General features: G+C 36.4%; 1 protein-coding gene across 1 annotated transcript in view; it reads right to left on the bottom strand.

Moving 5' to 3' along the window:
* Positions 1-21,030, bottom strand: part of KCND2 (potassium voltage-gated channel subfamily D member 2) — a 261,333-nt gene that overhangs the window by 222,389 nt on the left and 17,914 nt on the right. The gene's annotated exons all lie outside the window — the stretch shown is intronic.

Consider the following 21,030-nt stretch of genomic DNA (forward strand, 5'->3'; position numbering starts at 1 on the left):
TCATTATTTGCAAAGTATTATTCAATTTGGTCAAACTTTAATTCAATATGATAGATTTTTAACACACAGGTTTTCAATTTGCTATAATTTTTTCTGGTTTACTGACTCAAATATTTGCATGTTTTATTCCTCCACTGTCATATATAATGACATTCAAAGTCTACAAGAACTATTTCACTTCAAATAGCTTTTTATATCCTATATTGGGTCTATTGTAACTAGTAGGATTAGTACTACTGCTAGATGTTTAACTGCTTAAAATACATTCATGTTTTTAAAGTTTTCAGAATTTTAATCAGAAGTAAGCACAGAATGCTGTTTTGCATAATGCAATGTGTGCAAGTGTCTCTGTGTGTGAGAAGGAGATAGCGTTATGAACAGCAGCCTTAACTTCAGCTAGGCTTGGGCCCTTGACCTTGGCTGCCTGCTTGGATGAGCCTGCCAGCAGAGAAGGTTGCAATACCTAAATACTTAGGCAGAAACTAGAGTGTAAGGGAAAGCAGAAGCTCCTACAAAGAACAGACTAGCTGAGGCAAAACTCATCCTCAGGCTCATGCAATATACTATGCAGCAATCAGAGGGTTTCCATACTCATTGAATAGTTTCTTTCATAAGAAAAACAACCTAGAGAAGAAAATTAAGAACTTCTGCTGTTCATCTGAAAGGCACAGACTCATCTGTAGTTGAGCTGCAGTAGGTGGTGGTGGTAACTGGATTTTCATGGAAGTAAATGATCACTTACTGTGGTTAGGTTCATAGGATTGATCTAGTCAGTGGCTAAACTAACAGTTCAATAAGGCAAGATCAGCTTACTCCACAAAGGCTTCAGAAATCATGTAAACATAAGCAAATGCATTATAGTTGGCTCTAAAACCAATAAAAAATAGCTCAAGCACACTCTAACTACAGCTTGTTTCTAAAGATGAAAAATAACAAGCCCAAATGATATTGTTTTGTACCAAACCAGAACAGAACAGTTGCAGAAATACATGAAGGAGGCCACTGTACAGAACAGCTTTCCTTTCAGATCTTTCCATTGATAATGTCAGAAGGTTCCACTTAGCTTTGTTGAACCAGATGTCAATGAACAAAAAACCCTTTCCCTGATCTGTTCTCCACTGCAAGGCAATGAAATATTAATTAATACTACATTCAAATGGCTATTCAATTTAGAATAATTCATTTTTTAAAGGCAGAAAAAAATTAATTGACATCTATGAGCAGGTTTTCCCCACACCAAAAAGTGTCTCACTTTCACTTATTAAAAAAGCTGGGAAATGCACATTTGTTTGGGAAAGCCATTTATCCAGTGAAATCTTTAATTACATGCACCATAAAACAGGCACAAAATGCTGTCTCCTCAGACCTGTAACTTTAAGCCATTGCAAAGCATGAACTGGCTAATTTCACCAAAGAGTAACAGTCACTCCTTCGCTCTGCTGTTGCATGACAGCTGTAGATGAACAGCTCCTCTCTGCTATGAAGTGGAGGGGTGCCACATGACTGGAGGCAAAGCTCTGCATTGTGTCAATGTCATTTCTGTTAAAGACCTTCTTGTAGCCTGACATCCAGAATGGAGTCGCACATTATGTACAATGGATAATATTTCTGACAATATATTCTGGATGGCCTTGAGCTGATCACCACCCTTCTTCAGAAAGCAGTTGTTACTGAATTGTTTCCTTTCAATAGAGTCTGCCTGAGGAGAGATAGCAAGCGAGACTGGATCATTAGTGCTGGATATATCATAACTTTGTAATTGCCCTAGTTCAGTACTTGAAAACAATTCTTTGTCAAGGACAGGAAACAGCTTGCAATAATGGAAAGAGCAGAGCTCATCTAGATGAGCATCTTTAAGATTATCTGATGCTTACGTGCTAAAACTTTATCTAGTTAATAACAAACTCAGGTTAAGGCAAACGGTACCTTCAGGACTGATACTCAATCCTTCAAGCAGGGCTCTTCACAACACCCTTTCAGTATATTCAGAAGGAATATTGTTGCTAATTGAGCAAGAAGTTTGACTACAACAACCTACCTGAAAGGTGAGATACAGACATGAGTATTGGTGTCCCACAATAAATCTATTCTCTGGTATCAATCACAGATCTTGCTTTACAAGCAGCTCATGGTCTTTGAAAAAAGAGCTGAGTCTCAGAACTGACAGTGGAACTGTGTTGTGTGGGTGTCTGGGACCATTTAAACCATGTGAAGATGAGAGGCAATAGGGTGATGAGGTGACATGATCATTTCCTGTGGAGCTCAATGACAAATCTAGCTCAAATTTCTAGAAAAGGAGGAGATGTAAAGACTAAATTCCATCTCTTGCCTATGAACCAAATCTGAAGCATGCCCTTCCTTCCACTTTCTGAAGTGCAGCTATTAGCCCTTACATTTCTCAGTACCTGATCAGCAAGCTCAGCCAAGATGGTCATGCTGTCATACCATCTTACAGAAACAGCCATATGTATACTACATACCTGTTATTATTATTTTTACAATTATCACACTAGCAGAGAAGAATTTTCATCTATCATTTATTCCACTAGGAGAGATTTTTCATTACAATTTATTTCAGAGACAAGAAAGCTCATCCAGAGACAAGACAGCTCATCCAGAACAAAAATACCTGCTAGGAACTAACAAGTTTAGGAGCTTCAGCTGAGGTGATTTCTGAGGGATCTCTGCAAGTGACAGTTATAAATATCAGCTCATCAAAACAAGCACTTAAATAAAAAACAGCATCCCAAGCATGAAATCCACAGCAAAACCAGAAATTCCTTGACTAGGAAAAGAGGAATTGCATTGGACTCTCTATGTACCTTAGGAAAACCTTAAACAGCTTAGAAGAGCTGATGAGCACTGAAAGCAAAAGCTGAAATAAAAGCTGCATAGAATTGCTCAGGAAGCAAAGAATATGAGATGGTTGAAACACCTATCTAATGCCAAACTCCTATCATGAGCTCCCATGCTGCCTAAAAGAAAGTTGAGACTTTGGCAGGAGAAGCTAAATTCACTGCTTCAAGAACAGGATATGGCACAACTCCATTCTTGGAGGGCAAAAAATGTATTTACTGGGTAGCCTGAGTATCCTTTTCTGATTCTAGTATATGTGCACTCCTTAAATTATCAATTATTTATATAATTATTTGCTTTGATTACACAAAAGCTTTTCCTTACAAACAAAATTCTACACATATATATAAATATATATATAATTACCATTGTTTTCACTGATATCATTTCCACTTTGCTAAGCTGAAATGTTTAAGTTGATCTAAGCCTATTTCCCATTAACATCTTTCCATTTGATCAGATATTGACTGTAATCCTCCTCCAAGTAAGCTCTAAGGACATTTAAAATTCATTTCAACAGGCACAGGAATAAGAAATTTTTTGTGTTTGTCAAAATGCAAAAAAAATTTGGTATCTTTAATGTAGCAACATTTTCCTTCTCTGTTTTAGTCCCTATCTGACTAAAGACCCCAACACATACCTCTATCCATGCAATTCCAAAATAGATCTGGTAATCAATTTTTTTCTATTTATACAATTGTATAATTCTTCTTAATTCTTTTCCTGTAATAGTAGCTATAATCTTACTGTGATCAGCGTGCTTAGAAATGAGAGCTGCATTAACTCATTAAGACCTCCTGTAACAGAGATATCTGCCCTGTTAAAATAAATACAAGCAAGTGTACATTCATCTTCAGAGTTGCTAAGCTGCTAGTTGTAAGTTGCTAATTTTCTGGAGTAAAAAATACATTCTGCATTTTTTATTCAAGAGAATTCCCCCTGTAAAAAACCTGACAGTCACGGAATCATGGTATCATAGAATCATTACAACTGGAAGGAAGCTTAAAGGCCATCTAGTTTCAACTTCCCTGCCATGGGCAAGGACACATTCCACTAGATCAGGTTACTCAAAGCTCCATCTGGACTACATTTGAACACCTCCAGCAAAGTTTTTTAACCACCAAACTTCTCTGGGCAATCTGTTTCATAATTACCATCATCATAGTAAATAATTTCTTCATAATATCTAATATAAACTTATCCTTCTTTATTGAAAGGCCATTGCCCCTTGTCCTTGTGAAGATACTCTCTCCAGTTTTCTTGTACGGCCACTTTAGGCACTAAAAGGCTGCTCTAAGGACTCTGCATAGCCTCCTCTTATCCAGGCTGAACAGCCCCAATTTTCTCAGTCTTTCTTCATAGGTGAGGTGCCCCATCCCTGTGATCCTGGTGGCCTCCTACGGAGCTGCTCCAAGAGGTTGATGTCCTTCCTGTGCTGGGCACCCAAGAGCTGAATGAAGTACTCAGGGGGAGTAGAAGGGCACAGCCAGGATGGAGCAGAGGGGCAGAATCCCCTCCCTCCACCTGCTGCACACTCTGCTTTTGATGCAGCTCAGGGTATGGCTTTCTGGGCTGTGAGATCACACTGCCAGGTACTGTTGAGCTTTCTGACCACAAACACCTGAAGTTCTTCCCCTCTAGGCTGCTGTAGGTCCATTCTCTGCCAAGCCTGTATTTCCCCCTGTGACTGTCCCAGCTCAGGGGAAGGACTTTGCACTTGGCCTTCTTGAACTTCATGATGTTCACAGAGGTCCATCTCTCCAGACTGTCTAGCCCTTCCTACAGGGTGGAAACCCTACAACCTTACTAAACCCTTCCTCCAGGGTGTATCAGATTAAGACTTAAGTAAAGATTATCTGATTCGCTCACTCTTGTGCAAAATATATGCAATGTACACAATCTGTTGGATTAACAGGACAACATTTCTCAGTGCACATAATATTCCTTTCTTTCATTTGTCTCAAACTAGACAGCTTTGTATACAGAATATAGACGTTTTCCAAAAGTCTTGAAATTTCTGCAAAGCTCAGTAAACCTACAGCAGATATCTGTAAGTTGAATGCAAATGTTCAATGCCACTGACAGCATCCTTCCATAGTCTTTTTGTCTCATGAAACTTGCCTTGACACTCTACAGTCTATGGAAGTTCAGAACATGTCTATCATAATACTTTTTTCATGTTTTTTCAGGTAAATGAACTGTGCTCTAAACAGCCTATCACTCTCCACTGGAAAACTTCCTCAGTTGTAGACAGGCATCTAAATTAAAGTTAGGTGAGAACAGCTCCTTCATTCATATTAGAAATGTCACACACCTTACAACAGATATTAAAATACTGTGACACTGATGGATCTTTAAATAGAATCGGAAGCATTTCTTACACGGTGCTCCCAAATTTAAACCAGAACTAATTCAGAATACTCCTTTACCTTTCGTCAGATATGAGGTCTGATGCAATGATCACAATGGTCTTATCTGACCTTAAAAAATGATTGCAATTAATTTAATCCTAAAAGGAATTTGCAGAAACATTTCCTCATTAGCTCAAATTTGCTATTTTAAAATTGTGCCATGAAACAAGTCTCAGGATATGCATAGCCAAACCCAAGTATTTTATTTCTGCGTCAGCTCTTCAAATTCAATTTTGAGCTCTAACTGAAATAAAATTAGTTAATAATTAATTCCCTTACAAAGACTGCATGAATGGACTTTAAAAAAAATAGGAGACATAAAAAATAACTTTATTTCATAAAACCTCTAATAATATGGTCTTGATATTCATACTGGATTGTTGTAATTGCATTTCACAGATGCATTGCTCTTTTATCCTCTCTTGATAGCAATGTTTTTCCTCATGGGTTGGACAATACTATTTCTTCATCCATCCAAAATACAAGTATTCACTTGTGTTTTAGAAATCAAATTGTAGAAGATAAAATAGGTGTCACATGTAATCAAATCTGACAACTTTGTTGCCTGCTTTTCATATTACCCTTAATTCAAAAACTAATTAGTCAGTATGTTCTTCTGTTTCACAATCTTCATTATATGCCTCCAGAATTTGCTACTCAGGGCTGAAAGAATTCACTATATGTATGCTTCAGTACACACTGTGCTCATGCCAAAGGAGTTCCAACACAGAACATAAAAATGCTCTCTCCTATCTAAAAATTAAAATGTGAATAAGTTTTCAGGCTTGTAACCACATTAAATTATAAATTTACACAGTGCATCACATATTTAACATCAAAGCCCTTAATTCATTTATTAGTTGAAAATATTTTTGGCTCAGGTTTGAATCTTCAGCATTCACAAATCTCTTCTTCCTTAGGTTTTAATTGAGCTTGCAGTTTAGAAGATGTATTGTAAACTCTCAAACATACTGTAGGTGCAATCTTTTATGTCTTAAATCCACCATTGCATGGTGGATAAAATTGCACATGATAAAACTGAAGGTTCAATTTACCTTTTTTTTTCTTCCTTTTTTTTGGTAGTTATGTGGGAGTATTTTACTTAAACTCAGAAGCGTGAAACAGGTCCAGAGGTGCTTTAGATACTCACACTCTCAACTTCAAAGTAGTAATATAAGCTTTTGCTTACAACCATGTGGGGCATGTTTAGCTCTGGGCATATATAATTTTGTAACCTATATATGGCCAATGAAAAAGATCTATTTCTTTCCATAACCTATTTTCCCCTTATAGAAAGAGTTTAAATTCCTGTGAGTAATAAGAATCACATAAAATACTTTCAAAACCAATTTAAAATGGAAGAAGTTTGATGGAAGCATAACTTTTCTTATGTCTTATCCTCTTGTTTTTGTGTTGAGAATCTGTTTTTCTGACTTCTAAGCCTTGAATAATTTTCTGTACTTTTCTTAAGTTTTGAAGACAGGAAGGAGGTGTTCAGTGTTTTCACCACTCTCCTTTAACATTTGTACATGGTGACCTTTGATTGTGACCATGAAGACAGATAAATCAAATAATTCTGGAGCACCTGAAGGGGCAGACCAACCACTGGTTATTGTGAAAGATTTTCTTGCTATGATGGCAGTGATATGGCTGCTCAGGAATTCAAATATATCCAGCTGGGAGCACAGGACTCAGTGAGTTGTACTGTTCCAGTTACATAATGCTCCATAAATAAGAATAAAATTTGTCTCCAGAAGTTAACTTCTATAATCTTCTGTACATGTTTGTGCTGAAATTTGAACATTTTTTTTCCCATTTTTAATGGGGGTTTTTTGTTAGTTTTAAAAGAAAAGACAAAACCTGCTTGGCAACAAATTACTTTGTCTTCCAACTGTCATAATTCGACATTATAATTTAGTTGCACAATGAGTTATATCATGAGAGATGTCAAGTGAAAATAAATATCACTCTGTTGACTTACGTGTGCTCAAACTCAATTCAGGATGTTAGCAAACCAAATTTATTTATTTGGTTTATGGTTTGGGTTTTTTTTTTTACAAATCAAATATTTGAGATTTGTAAATGTATGAGTTCACAAAGATTAGCAACATTGTTTTGCATAAAATTACATTTAAAATTTCTTTCAAATTCTCTCCACACCAAAGTTAACAATTTTTAGTAAGACTATCCAATCACCACATTGCTTGAAGAAATATATTTTTCCTAATGTGAATTTCATCTTTCCAATTCAAAGTGTGATTGAAGAAATCAATAAATAAATATAAAAAAGATGGTTTTGTTTTTCTGTACTGTTTTCTCCTGCAATTATTTAACTTTAAACCTTAAGTTTTATCAGTCACTAAAACGTTTATTTACAGCTGCCATTAATTCCTTAAGACTTTTTCTTCCTGATATTTTACCCAAATCAATACTGAAATGTATTGATTTCATGTTCTGACTTTTATTTCACTAAAATTATGTATTCAGTTTCTTCTAAAATCAGATAATTACTTCCTAAGCTTTTTCCATATGCTAAGCCTTGCAAAGACTTCTGCACATCCTTATCTTCATGCACTGGATAAAACTAAGGTTCAGTGAAGTTATGACATTAAGTTTAATGTGACTAGGACAGTATAAAAAGGAAATTTTTACCATTTTATGACAAATTTATCAATTCCCTTGCTTGATTTGAAAGCAGTTCTGTGACTACTGTGCAGTACTGGATTTTTAAGGTAGAGATTTTTTTCAAAAATGTCTCTACCTCTCTCTCAAGATGATGATAAACAAATTAAATTTAAAAGAAGAAAACAAAAAAGGAGAGTGTATGGTCCTTATTAGCCCCTGTTTTTAAAAATATGGAGGTGATATCATTAAGTTATGTCATTCTCTGAAATGACGTTATTTAGAAAATATTCTGAAGGTTCTAGGACCTTTTTCAATAAGTAACCAAAATCAGACATTCTCTTGAAGTAGAATTGCCTTTGTTCTAGAGCTATTTTGGATAATGAATTAAGGAATTATTTGTTTTGTTAACCTTTTTGTTCCAAAGCACAACAAATACAGTATAGCTACTACAAAAGAACAAGTGATACTGTATAGCCTGCCCTTAATAAGGGCAAACAAATTTTTAGAAGTTATTTTTGTGGTAAATAGATAAATGATTAATGGAGATAAAACAATCAGCTGAGAAGTTTTAGTTAGGTCCAATCTCATGTAGTAATAGAGTGCTTTGGTTTGGAAAGGAGGTTCCAACCTCCTTGCCATTGCAGTGATACCTCCCACTAGACTGTGTTGATCAGGGCCACATCCAGCCTGGCCTTGAACATTTCCATGGATGGGGCATCCACAGCTTCTCTAGGCTCACCACCCTCTGAGGAAGAAATTTCTCCCAAACGTTTCAGTTTAAAGCCATTCCCCTTTGTCCTGTCACTACATGCCCTTGTACAAATACACAAAAACACAAACAAGAGAACTCTCTCCAGTTCTCTTTGTAGCCCCCTTTAAATAATTCAAGACGTTCCCAGAGCTTTCTCTTCTCCAGACTGAACAACCCCAGCTCTCTTGGCCTGTCTCCACAGGAGGTGTGCTCCAGCCCTCAGATCACCTCTGTAGTCCTGCTCTGTACTCACCCCAGCAGGTCCCTGTCCTCCTTATCCTGGGGTCCCAGCGGTGGATGCGTCACTCCAGGCGAGTGGAGGGCCACAGCCACCTTCCTCAACATACTGCCACACTCCTTTGGAGGCAGCCTAGGGCACAGCTGGCCTTCTGGGCAGGACCTACACATCCTTGGCTCATGCTGAGCTCCTTGTCAACAAACATCCCCAAGTCACAGAATCACAGAATCAAAAAATTATTGGGTTGGGAAAGACTTCTGAGATCATCAAGTCTAACCTTTGACTGAAAACCACCATGACAAGGAGACCATGGCACTAAGTGTCACACCAAGTCCTTCCTTACACACCTGCAGGAATGGTGACTGGACCACCTCCCTGGGCAGCCCATTTTAGAGTCCTCCTCAGGTCTGCTCTCAAAAGATATTAAATTATCAACAAATAATTAGTAATTATAGTATTGTTCCTATCTACTCTGGACAAAAGTGCTTTTCTTCCTGTTGTGAACTCATGAAATCCACAAGATTTTTTACTTTTAAATTTGGTCTATTGGCATTCACCTGATCTGCTGCACTTTAGTGGAAACATTATATTGAAGATACACAGCAACTCAAAGCTCTCTAATTCACATATATTCTATCATTTCATGGGGTCAGGGCCGAGGGAATGGCTTTTTAAAATTGGTACACAAAGATATTTTGCTGGACTTCCTCAGTAATGAAAAATGACAGTGCAGCTGGAAAAAGCACGACTATGAGTCCCAAAAATGGCCAAGAAAACTTGAAGCTTTTTTACCAGAAGTTCAGTCTTCAGAGAAACTTCTCAAAACACATATCTTTTAAATTTAAATGGCACTTCATGATGTTTGAATATTATCAATATTATCACATCCCGAAGAATCTTAAGTCTCTGCAGCAAAGTTAATTAGTCCAACACCCACTCACAGTAGAGTGTTCTAAACTGTTTTACTTGTTTGAAAAAGGTCTTAAAGTAGCATTAATATACATTTTGATTTTATATTGTATTTGTATATAACAATTGCATTTATATATTAAAATGAAATTTCTGGATAATGTATTTATCTTTTGAATAAAAGAGTTTCATCTGAGAGCTGCAAGAAGAAGGGTCTAGGTAACTACAAACCAGTCAGCCTAACCCTGACCCCTGGGAAGGTGGTGGAGAAAACCACCCTGAAAGCCCTTTCCAAACACATGATGGACAATGTGGGAGTGATCAGCATCAATTTATGAAGAGAAAATCATGCCATAAGAGTCTAAAAACATTCTATGGTGAAATAACTACAGTACTCAGTGAATGAGGAGCTATTGCTTATCCCGAATTTAGCAAGGCTGTCAGCGATACCTCCGGTAATATCACCATCCCTGGAAGTTGAAAAGCAGATAGATGTGCATGATGTGGTTTAGTGGGCACGGTGGTACTCGGGTACATTTTGGACTTGGAAGTCTTTTCCAGCCTTAGTGATGATATAATTCTATATTGTCCTCAACAAACTGAGGAAGCACAGGTTATATCTGCAGACGCTGAGGTGAGCTGAAAGGTGGCTGAGCTGTTGGGCTCAAAAGTTGTGGCGAGAAGCATGAAGCCCAGATGAAGGCCACCCAGTGGTGGTGTCTCCCAGAGGTCACTGCTGGGGCGAGTACAATTTAATCTCTTCAGTAATTACCTTGATGATGGGACAGAATGCAAATTTGCAGATGATATGCAAACTTGGGAAGAAGTTTTGACACAGCACATGTTTATGCTGTCAAAGGAACCTTAACAGGCTGAAAAATGGGCAAACTGTAGTAGTCTCAGAACATTCAAGGGAGTATTAAATCCTGCACCAGGAGAGGAATAGCTACATGCACCAGTATTACTGGCTGGGGGTTTAATGTCTGGGAAGCAGTTTTGCAATCCTGATGGAAGAGCCAGCAATGTGCGTTTGCAACATAGAAGGCCAATAACTTTATCTGGATTGACTTAGGAACAGGATCTCACCACCTGCAGGATGACTGTGTGATCCTTCCTCAGCACTGGAGAGGCCACAGCTGGAGTGCTGGGTCCAGTCCTGAGTTCCCTGGTACACACAGTAATGGAAATGTGGAAGTGAGTTGAACTCAGCGCCGTAAGGATGAACAAGTGTTCGGGGCATGTGACCTACACTGAGAAGCTGAGAAGCTTGCCTTGTCCATCCTGGTGAAGATATGCAGGGGCATCTCATCCATGTATACAAACAACTAATAAATGTGAAAGTTCTGATTATGGAGCCAGGCTATTTTCTGGAGAAAGATTAAGTGGTGCTAAGCCACTATTGAGATAGGAAACTTCTTTAAATGTAAGAAAAAAAACAAATAATAATGAGAGTATTCTAATACTGGAGCAGGTTTCCCAGGGCAGTTGTGCAATCTCCACCCCTGGAGATATTCAGTAGCTGGCTGGAAATGACCCTGACCCTCCTCAGAGTAGGAGGGGTTGGATAAAACAAAATTCCAGAGGTCCGGTTTAACCTTAACTCATTCCTGCAATTCTGTTTTTCAAACTTAATATGCTGTGCTCTAAGACTACATCCCCTAAAATGTGCTGTGCTCTAAGACTACATCCCCTACAGCTACCTGTGGGCTTAATGAAAGAATAGATTTTCTCCAACTTGTGCTTGATTAAAGAGGCAGTCAGGGGACTTCAAAAGAATCAGAGACTTACTTACATGGTAATTCATGAGGGTCTTTAAAACAAACTTCTTTTCAGTATTCACGTGATGTATTGCTCTAACTAGAAACTTATGATAGTAAAAACAAGGTCCTGCAATGAAATGTTACTTATTTTATTAATTACCTGGTCTAACAAGTGTTCTAAAATGTTAGAGGTAAGTTTTCTTAGTTAAAGGCTTCTAAATCATGAAAGTGTTTTGAACAGATATAAAAATCGCTGGATTTAAAATTGCAAGCATTAACACAGTCCTTATAGCCTTCTAAACAAACAAAAAAAAAGATACATACACATTGCTGATATCCTATTGAAGCTATTTAATTTTAAAGACATTTCTTGCAACTTTTTTTAGAAGAAAGATATTCAAATAAATCACTGGAAATAAGGGTTGAGAACTGAGAAATATTGTAACATCCATCTAAACTGGTTTTTGTCCAATATTCCTCTTACTTCCTGCTAAAAATAGAAATGCCACAGATAATAATTTATAGTTAAAGCAAAAATAATTCCTCAAACGATGTATGCATTAAGCAACATATATATTGCTAACTGGAAACTTCATGGCAAAAGTTTTGTGTTGATATTAAATTTATGATGAGACAATGTGATGACTATGTGTTGAATGCAAACTATTTTATTAGAAAATCTTGAGACTTCTGGTGACTCATAGAAAGTGAAACTAGGGGCATTTTTTTAATTTTGGAATCTCCATTCCTATAGCACATAGGCCTGGTGCACCTACACAAAACATAGCAATTTCATGCTCCATTGCTTTTGATGTGACATAAAAACTTAAGAATTCACACATTGTGTCAGATCAAAGATATATCTAGGCCAGGATGTTGTGGCCATTACTGACGGCACAGAAAAGAGTAAAACCAGAGAAAACATATTTGATGCTTTCCCTTAACAGTGTCTCATCTTCCATCTATTTTCAGTTCAGGGATTTTATGAAGTAGATTGCTTTTCTATGTACTTACAAACATCAGTGAATTTCTGTTCAATGAATTTGCCTAGGTATGCCCTTGAGTAAAAGTAAGTTTTAAACATCTATTATGTGAGATTCTGCAGAGCTCAGTGAGTTTCCATTTTGTCAAAAATCTTAAGAAAAAGGTTGAGTTCCTAAGAACTATAAACTCTCCTAATACTGGGTGAAAGTAAGGGTTAGTGAAATGCTAAAGCATTCATAATCAAAAAATCTAACACTTTCAGAACATTTTTTTGGATGCAAGTTTTTTTCCATAGATTTTACAATAACAAAACTGAAAACTGTAAAACCATGCAAAATGTTCAAAGTTGTTACATTTAAATAAAGTCATAAAAAAAATTACTCTTAGATTTTTAAACTTAAATATTGTAGCTTGGCCTACCATTTAGGTGACATGTAATTTGATACATAATAATATTATATATGTTCTTGCTCTTCTGTATTTGCACAATTTTAGTAAACATATTCTTCATCATATTTATTCCCACTATTCTATTTCTAAGGACTTCCTAGTCATGACCATGCCTGACGAATTCTCTTGTTGTTATCTGATTGATAAGTAAGTTGACATTAAAAAATTTCATGGACTAATTCTCTAGGCCTCTTGCAGAATATTCTGTCTAGAAAGCATTGGGGTTTTTTTTCATACCTTACTTAGAGTGCTTTGAAAGACCAAGCATTGAAACAGCCCTTGCAAATATTTATTGGCATCAGTCTGCTAAAACCAGACAGATCCTTTGGGCTCCCATGGTTTCTTCTACCCAAATCAGTGTGACTTTTTATCTTTCTCCTCTCACTTAACTGAGTAAAAATACATGTTCCTTTTGTCCCCTGAACCTCAACCGTGATCAGTAGCTCCTGGAAAGCAAATTCTGTTCAGGACAGTTCACTGATTAGAAACCAATGAAAAATAAATATGGGAACTTTCTTGATGCATCCACCAAACTAAAAAAGCTCTTTTTGTCTTCCAAAGATGAAACATTTCCTGACACCAAAGCAACAGGAACTTGACCCACAGTGGACAAGGGCACCACCTGCTGACACCTGCCCTTTTGCTGCCTTCCCTACTGCCCTGCACTGAGGCTGATGTCCTCTGTTCATTGGAAGAGAACCAGCAACTTTAAAAATCCCTTTGGATATTCCATGTTCTTAAAACAAAGGCTTCTTCAGGCACCTCAACTTTCAGCTACACTTTTGGCTCTTGGGTTCTTGGTCTGAAATTACTCAGTTATTTTTCCTCCCCATTACACTATTTGACAATGTTTTTTTTCTCTTCAGTTTTCCAGAACTGATGTTTCCTTTCAGTTTTTTACAGAATTCCAGAAAACAATAATCTGTATATAAAAGGAGGAAGCCATTATGTGCTTATCTGTGGAAAAAAACCACTTCTGGAAATGCATGTTTTGGACTGCAAAATTCAGAAGGAAAACTTCAAAGAGAAATGTAGATCATAAAATACTCCTTTGTCAAGCATTTTCATGACTTTTTTCCCACCACAAATTTTGCCCAAATCTGATAATTGCTGTTGCTGAAGATTGGACTGTGATGCAATTTATACTTCTAAGAATATCTATTTTTTTACTCCCTTTTGAAGTCTTTTTCAAGTAAAATTCTTTATGGAGACAACAGGATCATTAATGGTTTTTGAATTTGCCACTAATTTGCTTACCATTTGCCTAAAGGACACAGCTTTAACTGTAGTTATTTTTCTGTCATTAACACCCAATTTAATTTATATTCAAAATGCTATAACATTATTTTGTAATAATGGTATCTTTAGTTTTATACAGTGGAAAAGGTTTTGATTAATTTTAGGATTTCTAGAACAAATTGGCATGAATTAGGTTAAAAATCATGAAATGCCTTTGATCAAGAAAACTTCTGGGCTCCCTGCCAATTTCAAAAGAAAAGAGAGATTTTCAAGGTAAAGATGTTGGTGTTTAGCTAGTGTCTCAGTCAGAATCTGGAAACAGAGACCTTTACATTTTGAGTCCTTACATCTTTGAAAAGCCTTGCTGAAATTAATTGGGGAAAAATAAAGAAGAAAAAAATGTTTTTGTAGCAACCAAAAGTAAGATGCAAATAGACAAAAATGAGTAGCAACACCATTCAGAACTAGAATACTCTTGTACATAGAGAAGTATATATAAGCTATAAGGCTAAAATATATAGTACAATCTCATATAACTCTTGTAGCATGTGTAAAGAAGAAAAATTCAAATAGGCACTAAATTAGCTTTAAACATGGGTTGTTTGTTTATTTGGGTTTTTCCTTTTTTTTTTTTTTTTTTTTTGTTTGTTTGTTTGTTTGTTTTCTAAGAAAGAGCCAGGAAAATGGTACTGTAGTCTTCTGAAAATAGTTGCATGAGGAACTGCAAACTTTTCAGGAAAAAAAAATGGGATGAGTCTTAGTTGTTTGGAAGAAGTAAGCATCTATTACAGGTAGGAAGATATGTCACCACTTGGGAACATAAACTGAGATCATCCTTTAGATTAAGATCCTGTGAATCCTTGCAATCTATGTTCTCCTCCCATCAGAGCAGAGGGTGTCAGGCTCTTCTGACAGAACGATTCTGCACTAGAAAGGGAAGGAGGAAGTCTTTTCAATTAACTATTAACTAACTATAGTCTTTTTCTATTAACTATTTATGGGATTGGAAAATGTTGCAGTAGGCAAAAAAGGGACTCACAAGGATGTATTTCCTGAAAATCAGATCTCTTCCTGGGACTGGAAACATAACAGAATGATCCCACCAGTCAGCTGAACAGCCTAACAGCAATCTTAGACACTGTTTTCTCAAGTTGTGTTCTATACGTAACTGAGAAAATATTAAAGCAACAGGTTTTTTATTGACTTTCAAAATTAACATATGTATTTAAAAATTTCCCTGACAAAGTGGTCCATGGATAAGTGTTTACTGCATATTTACTACACAATATATATTGAAAAAAAAACAAAACTCCTTCAATGCACTTTAAGAAGAAAGGCTTGAGCCATGCCTCGTACTTCATGTCATTCAACCAACAGCAAAATCTGCTATACAAACTGTTTTTATTTCCTTTTTCTGTAAGCAGCTTTTTCAAAACTTATAACTGCTCAGAAGAAATTAGATTAACACAACATTATGAATATGGGCTATATCTGTGCTTATAACTACAATCTCAGTAGAAAGAAAAGCAAAATGTATACTAAAATATACCTAATGCTTGATATGATTAATGAATATCTGCTACGTGTGATGAACAGAACTGTTTTATGGCATTTTAATGTATATTCAGTATTATTCTCAATCAAAATTGAGATAGAATTTACCAATGTATAATTAGTATTATTCTCAATCAAAATTGGCCTAGAATTTACCAATGTATATTCAGTATTATTCTCAATCAAAATTGAGATTGGCCTAGAATTTACCAAACTTTGTTAAGTGCATTCTTTCTGAAACATAAAGTTTCTTGCCAAAATACCTTGTAATATTATTAAGCATGGAATGTAATGAATGCAAAATTATTCTACCACAAGCCACTTGTGGTAAAATACGACAGTGACACAATCTATTGCCTCTCTTGCTTGAAACTCCAGGCGAGGGTCTCCATTTATTATCCTTGACTGTCCATGTGTGGCTGCTTAGATGAATGGATCAGTGATAGAAACAATCTGTTAAATTCTCTGTGTCTCAGAGACCTCCCAAACACTAGAAAAAAGATAGTTACAATGACATAGAGTATCAAAATTAGATCCCCAAGTTCAGAAACACAGTAATTTGAGGATATTTTTCTCTCTGATGAATGATCCAAAATTTGCAAACAAGGAGAGGTTAGTAATAAGACTAGTCCCTGTGGAACAGCTAGAAGAAATGGACAGATATGATCACAACATGATCATATTTTTATGTAACCTTCTCAGTTACTTGAACTGTTGTAGATGAAACTCTACTTTTTCCAAGTCATCACTCTACTGCTCAATGAAAATTTTCTTAAATCATGTAATATTCATCAAATAGTAGTTAGAATAGTTGACAGAAATTGTTTCCAAGCTTGAGGTCTTATTGACTTGATGCTATAAAATTACTTCTCTGTTTCCTACTTCCTACTACTTCCTACTTCAGATGAATTAAAATTGTATTTTGCTGGCAGTGCAAAGGCTGAGCATGGCAGATCAGGCCTCACTCTATTTTCACATTACTGCAAACTAGGAGACACTTGTGAAACAACAGATTTACATTGCTATAAAATTTTGTAAGTGGGCTAAGCAAGCAAAAATAACAAGTCCCATCACCCCTTCTAAAAATGCTTGGAACTCCTCCAATAAAAAGGTCATGTTTTGGAAGATGAGCTTAGTCTGTAGATGAGGTGGTAATGGACACTACAAACCATAAAATGTTCATGGCTGGCATAGTGGCTGACATCCACACATTTGTGACCTCAACATTTGCCTGCTGTAACAATTTCTAAACTACCAACCCAGAAGAAATGCTTATTGCTCCAGAAAAAATAACTTGTTCAAATTTTAGAAGGATGTTTATGATATAGGTGGTTGGTACCATGAAGATGGACAGGATATGGGAACCTAAATAAAACTTGCTGCATCATTGGGAAGCTCTGTCTTCTATAGCAGTCGCATGCTAAATATAGAGGCAAACCTAAGGTGAAGAATTGTGGGGTCATGATACTCAGAAATAATCTAACCAATGAGTTTGCTGCTTCTTTGGTCACCACAGTCTATGAAGAAATTCTCATTATATTGCATGATAAATCTCTTAGTGAAAAGAACAGCAATGAAGACAGAAGAGGACAGTGCTGACTAAATCTGGACCTCAGTGCTATGTCTGCATTTCAGAATAAAACCCATTTTTCTCTCTTTAATTCAGATACAAGCACACACACACAGACACACTGACACAGGGGGAAAATAAGGTAACTGTTATTTTTATCAAGAGTGCAAAGTACTGAGAAGCCACAGTGGACCTTGTATGTAATTTTTTGTGCAGTATCAGGAAAAGACTACCACCAAGGTATGCAAAGAGTGAATGTCAGAAATGTTCATACTTGTGGAACCAATATTTCCCACAGGAAATTTAGAAATAGAAAAAGACTATCTCTGTTTAAAAAAAAAAAAAATAGGAAAAAATACCTGAAAGGAAAAGAAAAAAAGAGAAGGAAGATTTATTCCCTGGCAACTTTTCTATGTTACTGCAAAATAGCAAAACTGAGATACTGTTTATGATTTAAGACACCCACTTGTCAGTAGCTAGCACACTAAATTGGTAATTGTTCACAAAACCAGCTAAAACATATCTATTGGTTTTACATGTACTGGTAAAGGAGAACTGAAACTATAAAATACCAAACCCCACAAGTTTTTAGTTTCTCTGTCACATCTCAGTGCATTTAATATCCTTCTGTCATATTATTTATGACTTCACAAAGAAACCAGTTATTTCCCATTATCTCTTCAATAAATAAGTAAAGCAGAGCATGCTGCAGCACCACAATTCGCTAATGAGATGCCTACAAAACCGTCACGGTGTCTGGTCTCAGAAGCTTGCACAGCATCCAACTATTAGAGTTCACCTCATCCCCAAAGAGTAATTGCATTTTTTACACATTGATATGTTCCAACCTGACGGCTGAGACACACATTTCAAAGTGGATTCCATAAAGTAAGTAAACCTTTCCATGACACATTTAATATTTAAAAAACCAAGAATTCTACAAGTGTTTTCTGTTTTCATTAACATTTCTACCTGTCTATCAAAAGAGTGTTGCCTTTTTTTCTTATAAGGAGAACAGGTCGCAACTTTTACCTTGGATTTCATGTGGGAAAAATCTGACACTCCAGCTCCCAGTGATACAAACTAATGATATATAAATATTACATTATATACCATAACACATAACTAAAATCCTGATGTAAAACATGCTGAAGAAAAAGAAAGCTTTTCCATTAACTCCTGTGGGCTTTGTCTTCAAACCCAAATGCTGGTAAAAATCATTGCATTTTCTACCCATTTATCTATATTACTGCTTAATGAAAAAATGCACAGGTAAAAAATGTTCCTTTGTTTCATTATATCAATAAGACTTTCACAAGTTTAAAGAAACAACCATTAAATGACTTCTACATTTCAAAAAACAAAATATTTACCGATATTTTTCAAATACAGCAAGTAGAGTGTTTCTTGTCATTTCTACTGGCCTTTTTTATCACAAGACATAGTGTTCATAACACATATTTCTTTAGTTTTATTCACTGTATGTTCTCTCATTTCATTTCACTGGTTTGTAGTAGGGTTTCATTATATTCGTGTACATTCTTTTCTTCTAGCAATATTTTATATATTGGAACAAGATTTTCAGTTGTGTTTTCCACTGTTTATTAAATGCACTAGCAAGGACAGAAGATGTAGAAGTTTTGAGTTTTTTATGGTTTTCCTCTTTTATTCAACTAGCAGAAAAATATTTACCTGAGACTCTTTAAACACATGTACAGAGGCTACTGCACAAAAACCGTAATGCCTCAAGAAAGATATCTTGTTTCTGAGGTGACCTGTTCAATATATTCTGAATACCTTTCTCCTGAGCAAGTTGCTGTCGCTCTGTTTGAGTGGACAATGTCATTAGGGAAAAGCATCTTGGGCAAAGGCACTTGAAAATGGAATGAGGAACAGTTAAATTGCATGAGTTCATTAAACAGAGCAGGACCCCCAAATCTGAATGGGGAATAAAAAGGAATAAAGAGAAATAATTCTTGGCTCTGACATCATAACCATTTCTTTTTGTTCTCCTGGAATGGGATTTGGGTAGAAAGTGAAGACACTTTTAGGGTATGTATGTAGGTAGGTTTTTGTACATGAGATTGTACTAAAGCTCAGGTTGCAGTCACTGAGTCTGAAGAGTGATTTATCTCACCTGAAAGTAGAGATAAATATTTGAGCATCTCACCTGGGGTAGTACTTAGACACTCCTAAATTATTTTGGTTGGGTTTTTTCCAAGTATGTGATTGAAGGGAAACAGAGAAAAATCACCGTTATTTACAATAAGAAAAAGAAATATCTCAGGCAGAAAAGGAAATCAGACATAAGATGACTGTTAAAATTTCTGTAAATGTCAGCAAAAACTTTTTTAGTCAACAGCCAATCTCAGGCAATAAGGATAAAGATACATGTTTATGCACAAAACTCATTTACACATGCTATATGATTACTGTTTAATAAGCCATTTCCTTCCAGGAAACAGTTGTGAATATGCATAAAGTCATTCAAGCACTGCATTCATGTCAACAAAGCTGAAATGTACTCTGAAATGGAATAACAACCAAGAATAAAATCTATTCTCTCTCAGTCCTTATAGTATTTTCAGAGTATTGGCATTCATGTCTCACATCAGAAAAAAATTAACTGCAAGCTTATTTGTTTTTCATTAAACAAATTATTTGTCTAAGTTTTATCATGTATTGGAGGAACCCTAGGAAGTGTGATGATCACTAGGAGTGATAGATTTTAATTTGGAAAGGCAAGCAAGCACGTAAGTCTATATAATAACCATTTTGCTGTTGGCATGTCTTAGCCAGTAATTCATTTTTCCTGATTTTTTGACAGATTCTTGTTAGAGAAATGAGTTTTTCTTTTTTCTTTATACCTATTTTATATTCAGGACCAAAGAATCATCTAGGTTAGAAAAGACCACTAAGGCATTGAGTCAAACTGTTAACCCAGCACTTCTGTGTTCACCACTAAACCATGACCCCAAGTGCCACATCTGCAAGTCTTTACCATCTCAGGGATGGTGACTCAACCACTTCCCTGGGCAGTCCATTCCAATGCTTGAGCCCTTCCAGGAAATAATTTTTTTCTACATCCAATCTAATCCTCCTTTGGAACAACTTGAGGCTCTTGTGCTATTGTTTGTTACTTAGGAGACCAACCCCCACCTGGCTACAACCTCCTTTTATGCAGTTATAGAGAGAGATAAGGCTCTGCCTTGAGCCTCCTGTTCCCCATGCTAAAGAACCCCAGCTCCTCAGCCACTCCTCACAGAACTCACTCTCCAGACTCTTCACCATCTCCGTTGCTCTTCTATGGACATGCTCCATCCCCTCACTGTCTTTCTTGTAGTTGATGCCTTACGTTTTAGCTTTCATATTTTCCAGATTCTGCACTGCATCAGTGTATAACTCTGAACTTCATATAAAGTGTTAGCAAGTTCTCTCACAGTTTAGCCAGACAAAGCAATCCTTTTCCAGCCTGAGAACCAAGGACACTGTTGCAGCTTCAGGCCCAAAAAGTATAAACAGCAGGGAATTGAGGAGAGCAATCTGGGAGGATGGGACTGCATAACCTGAAGCTGTAATTGGACAATTAACCCCAATATGCAAATGGACCAAAACTTGTGTGGAAACTCATGACCTGGTGTCCATCTTAGGTGTAGCCTTGGCCAGGCTCTGGTACTGCCCAA

Source organism: Serinus canaria, chromosome 1A (genome assembly GCF_022539315.1).
Source record: "Serinus canaria isolate serCan28SL12 chromosome 1A, serCan2020, whole genome shotgun sequence".
In the NCBI taxonomy this organism is placed as follows: Eukaryota; Metazoa; Chordata; class Aves; order Passeriformes; family Fringillidae; genus Serinus; species Serinus canaria.